This window comes from Gossypium raimondii, chromosome 13, assembly GCF_025698545.1.
Source record: "Gossypium raimondii isolate GPD5lz chromosome 13, ASM2569854v1, whole genome shotgun sequence".
NCBI classification, from domain to species: Eukaryota; Viridiplantae; Streptophyta; class Magnoliopsida; order Malvales; family Malvaceae; genus Gossypium; species Gossypium raimondii.
The window spans coordinates 31,576,597-31,583,618 of record NC_068577.1 but is presented as its reverse complement, the minus strand read 5'-3'; the positions used below and the strand labels follow the sequence as shown (position 1 = coordinate 31,583,618).

Genomic DNA, 7,022 nt, shown 5'->3' with positions numbered 1-7,022 from the left:
AATACCCATTTGGCTAACTTTCTAGAGATTTGTGACATTTTCAAGATCAATGTCATTGCTGATGATGCCATACGCTTACGATTGTTCCCATTCTCATTGAGGAACAAGGTAAAATAGTGGTTAAATTCATTGCCACGAGTCTATATCATGACTTGGGATCAGATGGTTGAGAAGTTTCTTTTGAAGTACTCCCCACTGGCTAAACAACTAAGTTGAGGAATGATACCTCTTCTTTTTCTCAAATTGATTTGGAGACATTATATGACGCATTAGAGAGATTTAAGGATCTTTTGAGAAGGTGCCCTCATTATGGGTTACCTTTGTAGTTACAAGTTCAAACCTTTTACAATGGTTTGAATCCCTCAACTAGGTAATTAATTGATGCAGCAGCTGGTGGAACACTGAATAATAAAACACCCGAGGACACTCAAGAGTTTATTGAAGAAATATCACTAAATAACCATCAGTGGCAAGTCATGAGAACAAAATCAATGAAAGCAGCCACTGTTTTAAATATAGATGCAATTGCTATGTTGGCAAGTCAAGTGGAAGCACTGAATAAAAATTTTGATGGTTTGAATTTTTTTTAAGCAGGTAAATCTGGTGATGCAATGTGCTGCGAATGGGGTGGAGATGATTAATCCAGAATATTCACCTTTCAAGTCTAACATGGATCATCAGCAAATCGATTTTTTGGGTAATAATTCTAGACCTCAAAATAAGCTTTATAAAAATACTTATAATGCAGGATGGAGAAATCATCCAAATTTCTCTTGGAGTGGTCAAGGAAATCAAAGGTCATAACCCCTTCCGGGTTTTCAGCAATTTTATTAGAAAGAGAAGAAGCCGAACCTTGAGGAGATGTTGGTTAAATTTATTTCGCTGTCAAAAACTCCATTTCAAAACACTAAGACAGCTCTAAAAAATTAGCAAGCATCAATTTAAGGGCTCAAAAATCAAATTGGGCAGCTCGCCAAACTTATTTCAGAAAGACCACAAGGGAGCTTACCTAGCTACACTGAAACTAACCCAAAGGAGCAAATCCATTCAATCACTATTCGAAATGTGAAAGGGTTAGTAGAGCCTGAAAAGAAGTCAAAGCTAGAAGCTATTGTGAAAAGTGATGAGGTTAAGGAAGGTAAGAAAAAGCATAAGCCAATAATTAGAGAATACAAAACACAAATTCCATATCCGACATCATTGAAGAGAGGCCATACAAACGAACTGTAGGATCACCGGTACCCCCATGGCGCAGCAAAAACTAATAAAAAAATAATTCCGGTGATCCAACCCATGGATCCATGTGCGAGGAACGAATCGGGGTGAAATAATGGTTTCAAAATTACCGAAACTTCAATCTGAGTAGACAGCGACACCTCAGCAACGAGAATTCTGATCTACTATCGAACCAAGTTGCAACCTTTTATGATTCCGACCTCTACCTAATCCACCCAGTTTGACAATGAACGGAAGAAATCTCCAAAACTGTTTTTGGAGAATTCTTTGCTTGACAGCTCTAGACCTTACAAGAAAAGTTTTCAGGTTTTCTTTTCTTTTTTTAGTGTTTCAAAAACTCTCTATATCTCACCCTTTTATAATTGGTATATATATAATGAATCATAATTCATAAAATTTTTATCCGAACATAATAATCATAATTAAAAATAAATAAATATAATAATGTTTTTAATCGAAAATTATAATTACATTAATTATAACAAGGATTTCGGTAAACTGTATTTATTTAAATTTATATACGAACCAAATTCATATATTAATAAAACTATGTTCTCATTATGTGTACAACATCCTTGTACATATAATATGTTCGATATTTGATTCTATAATTAATTTAATTCATGTGACAACGAAACATAATACCAACTATGTTTTATTCCGTTCATTTCAACCATAAGGTGTGACCCTGTAGTTTCTTGTAACGTTAGCAGTAATACTAGAACGATTCTAATGTTACAAACAGTGAGTGGCATCTAGCAATGCATCATTGCTACCTAAGTTACAAGAAGTCATGATTCGACATAACTTTTTTGTGATTAACCTTTTTTTGCATTAATCCTTAAGTCCTTTATCTCTGGAATGGGCACATGTAACACTCCTTACCTGAGACCACTGTCGGAGTCGAGCATGAGGCGTTACTTGACTTAACTTAAAAGTTCGGGGCATAAAAATTTACTTTTAAAAGTTATTTCACTGTTCATAATAAGGCTATCCACCTGCACAACAACCACTAAATTAATTATAAATTTAGCTATGAAACTTGAAATTTAGATCCGTAAATTTTCCCTAAAATTAGACTCATATTTCTTTTTACCATAAATTTTTCAGAATTTTTGGTTCAGCCAATTAGTACATTTTATTACTTAAAATCTCCCCTGTTTCACCACTCGACTGTCCTGAGCACTTGCCACTAAAAATAATCTTTCTCATTTTATGATTTTCATATGGTGTTATCACGTGTTTCTACAGAAAATAGACTCAATAAGGAATCTATTCATATAAATTAAAACTCATAACTATTTTTTTTACAATTTTTAGTGATTTTCTAAACTCAGAATAGGAGACTCCAAAAATAGTTCTGACCTTATCTCACCAAAATTCACATATCTCAAAATATAAAATTCCTTTTGTTAAACCGTTATTTTCCATGAAAATAGACTCAACAAGATTTCATTATATATATAATACACCTTCTAATTCATTTTATACTATCCTAAGTTATTTTTTAAAATCATGTCACCGCTGCTGTTTGCAATCTGTTTCTTTGCAAATTATTACTCTTTCTTGATTTCTATGCATAATTTATCAGATAGACATGTATAACAACAAGCACCTTCATACTTAGCCATTTTGACAACCATTAATCATTAGATATTTACGCATCATTCTTTAGCAAAATCATAATACAACATTCAAAATAAGTAAGTCCCTATACATGCCATAGTTCAAACATAGTTCATCATAAAATATCGAGTCGTTATGGTTGATAGTGTGGACGATCTCTAACGTCTTTAGGATCCTCGACTTTGATTAATAATGCTATATAAAAAGAAAATAAACAAAATAAGCATAATGCTTAGTAAGTTTACAAGTAAATAAATAGCAACATTAAACATAAATAATAATAACCAAGTAACATAATCTTTAGTTTCCTCTTTACTTGATCTCTTAATCATTCACTTACTTGTTTACTTAGATAACTCATAATTATGACTTACTTTTCTCCTGCTGAAATGTTGATTCTCAATGGGTAATGTAATATACTCTTAACTCTTATAACTCACTTGAACTTGTCATATATGCTTTTAACTGAACTTTCATGAACATAAGTTATTTACTAGCCCGTTGAAACACATTGGAATAATAAGGATACTTGGGTCTCTTTCTGATAATAACATGCCAAAGCCATGTCCCAGACATGGTCTTACATGGGATGTTTCATGTACTACAAATGCCATATCCCAGATATGGTCTTACATGGGATTTCCCATATCGGTGCCCATGCCATGTCCCAGACATGGTCTTATGGGGGACCTCTCATCTCGGTGCCAACACCATGTCCCAGACATGGTCTTACATGGGACCTCTCGTCTCGGTGCCAATGCCATGTCCTAGACATGGTCTTACATGGGATCTCTCATGATCTCAAGGATGCCAATGCCATGTCCTAGACATGGTCTTACATGGGATCTCTTTACCAAATGTCATGACATTTGTATCCAATACATTCCTAATGTTTCAACGGGGCTTGTATCACTAATTCTCTGTCATCTCATACTTGAGTCAACATTAGATAAATTCATGAAATAAATATATAATTGCTGGAAAATAACAACATTAATAATAATTATTAAAATATTACATTTATTTACCGTAAACTTACCTCGGTACCAAATATAGCCAAATCTATCACTTAGTCTTCAATCTTATTCTTTCCTCGATCTAACCTCGAATTCCATTCTTCTTGATCTATAATAGCAAATTTAACTTATTTAATACTCACATTCATTAAAACAACCCTCGACTCTAACTTTGGAAAAATTACAATTTTGCCCCTAAACTTTTACATAATTACACTTTTTCCCCAAAGCTCAAAAATTAAACTTCATCTCTTATTCTTATGTTTTACAACATTCTGAACATTTTTCTCTTCTATGACAACATAAAATTCTCACTCTAACATCTACTTATGAACATTAGGTATTTTACCGATTATGGAGTTTTACTCGTTTTTGCTTAAAATCGACTAGCAAAAGTTGTTTAACATAATTTCTAGCTTCATATTATACCTTAAAACATCAAAATAAACATTTTTCACCTATGAGTATTTTTCCAAATATAAACCCTAGGTTAAATTATTGCTAGAATAAGCTAAATTAAGCTACCGGGATCTCAAAAATGTAAAGAACATTAAAAACGGGGCTTGGAACCACTTACTATGAGCTTGAGAAAGTGTGAAAACCCTAGCTATGGTGTCGTTAAAATTTTGGCAGCAAGCTTTTTGGAGAAGATGATATTTTTCCATCTTTTTCCCTTTTTATTCTTTTATTATTCAATGACTAAAATACCCTTCATTAAAACTTTAGTTATTTTTATCTATGCATGCCTATTTTTGCCCATGGAAATTTTATGGTCTAATTACTATTTAAGAGCCTTTACTTTGATTATGCACTTCAAATAAATCCTTTATCATCTAAAACTCATATTTACCCACTTTTGCAATTAAGTCCTAATAGGCAATTTAGGCATGCAATCAATAAAATTTCTTATCAATACTCTAATACTTATATCTAATCGCTCGATAAATCATAAAAAAATTAATAATAATTTCTCTTTAAATCAGATTTGTGGTTACGAAACCACTATTTCGATAACCTTAAATTTAGGCCGTTACAACACAAGTCATGAAATAGTCATACTTGCATAGTCCATCCCGTGTTCCTTGATATCTTGAGTAGACTATGATATATAAATAAGTATGACATCTAATATCAACTTATTTGAGCATGGCCATGCATTTCTAGTCTCACTCAATCAATTGGCCTAAGATATTACTTCCATTATGTAGGAGGGACTTATCGATCAACCATATCCCTCTACATAGGTTGTGGTATATACAACATCAGCTTTTATAGAACAACCAGTTACGGTGTATGTTTGACTATATCAAAATATACAACTCACGATGTTGGGATAATGATGTTTTCAAGTTTGAGGATCATATACATATTAATCACTATGAGTAATGTTGTGACAATTACATAATAATCCAGGAAACATACTCATAACGGGTCAGTCCAATATGTTGTTCTCTAACACACATATTCATGCATTTATTTTGACACTCCATATCAATGACAACTCTTTATCGGTTTAGTCTCATTTGGTTCTTACTCTGATTCTACCTCTTCCGATTCAGTAACGGAGTTTGCTTTAGTTTCAGACTTGTTCGATGACTCATCGGTTTCTAGTTCTCTCGGCTCACTTGGTTCAATTGGGTTTAGTTCATGGACATTCTCCACTAACCTTTCAAGATCATGTGTTGTGATGCAGCCTAAAACATATGGATCCTTTCAGTTTATTTTTGTCTTAACTTGGGCCCGTAAGCAAAGTGAAGTGATCAACGATGGGAAGTGTAACACCCCTAACCTGTATTCGTTCTCGGAATAGGGCTATGGAGTATTACCGTATAATCGTAACATTAAAACATACATTTCATACCTTAATATAAACATAACATAAATCATTCATTTGTATGCATATTGTCCCTTAATCAAGCCCTTAATGCCTTAGAAATACGATAGAAACAAATCGGGACCAAATTGGAAAAATTTGGAAAGTTTAAGGAAAAGTTAGAAAAGTTGAACTGCAGGGGTCCCATGCCTGTGTGGACAGGCCGTGTGACTCACACGGCTGAGATACACACTCGTGTCTCAGGCCATGTAACTTTCAAAATAGGGATACACAGCCGTGTCTTAGCTTGTGTCTTTTTCCATGTAACTCTCTAAGTTGGGCCACACGGCCAAGCCACACACCCATGTGCTAGGCCGTGTAACTCTCGAAATAGCCCCACACTCCTGTGTACCAGGCTATGTAAAAACCTGACTTGTATGCCCTAAAACATACAGGGGACACACGACTGTTTTGCCTGGCCGTGTGTACACACGGCTGAGTCACACGCCTGTGTCTCAAACCGTGTAGACATGAAATTTTCCAAACTCAAGTCATTTCCATTACCAAATCAAACATGTACCTAAAAGCATTTTGTACACATGATGAAGGCATCATAACATGACCAAAATCAACAGGAAATGAAAAATTCACTAGTCAAAAACCATTCAACCAATATGCCATATAAGTCACCTAAAAAATAAACATACAAACTTACTTAAACATATGTATTACCACATTTAAAACATGCACATCTAGTTCAATACTATCTTAAAACATACCATAGTTGTGACCATAAGTAAATAAACATAAACATACCATTTTAATGTCCTAAAACAACCAATTAAGGTGTCCTTCATAGACACCATATTTATGTCAAAACATCAATAACTAAAACATGTCAACATTGATCCATTCCTAGCATGGCAACTTAATTCAATGACAAACCAAAATAAACCACAAGTGGTCACTTTCATACCATTCTAATTATACAAAAAAGATACTTATTTACAATCTTAATAAAATACCTAATAACTTAGTTTAGTATATTGTCATATTGTACCAAAACAACCTATATAGCCACATATACATGCCACTACCCTAAGAGACACAAGAACTACCGACATCGATGGATAGTGTGAGCCAAAAGCCTGATCCGTCCAAATGTCAACAACACAGATCTACAAAACAATCCACAACAACTAGTAAGCTTATAGAGCTTAGTAAGGAGATAGTATATCATTTAACCTAACAACAATTGAATGCAACTTATATATTACTCGATTCAAAGTTATCGGAGTGTAAACAGGGGCACGTATGTGCAATTCAAGGGT

The 7,022-nt window shown here is 33.7% G+C and overlaps 1 non-coding gene across 1 annotated transcript; it reads right to left on the bottom strand.

Moving 5' to 3' along the window:
* Positions 1–209: 209 nt before the first annotated feature.
* LOC128036334 (small nucleolar RNA R71) lies at positions 210–316 on the bottom strand. Its single transcript, XR_008193132.1, has one exon. It is a non-coding gene; the product is annotated as a small nucleolar RNA R71 (small nucleolar RNA).
* Between the last annotated feature and the right edge of the window lie 6,706 nt (positions 317–7,022).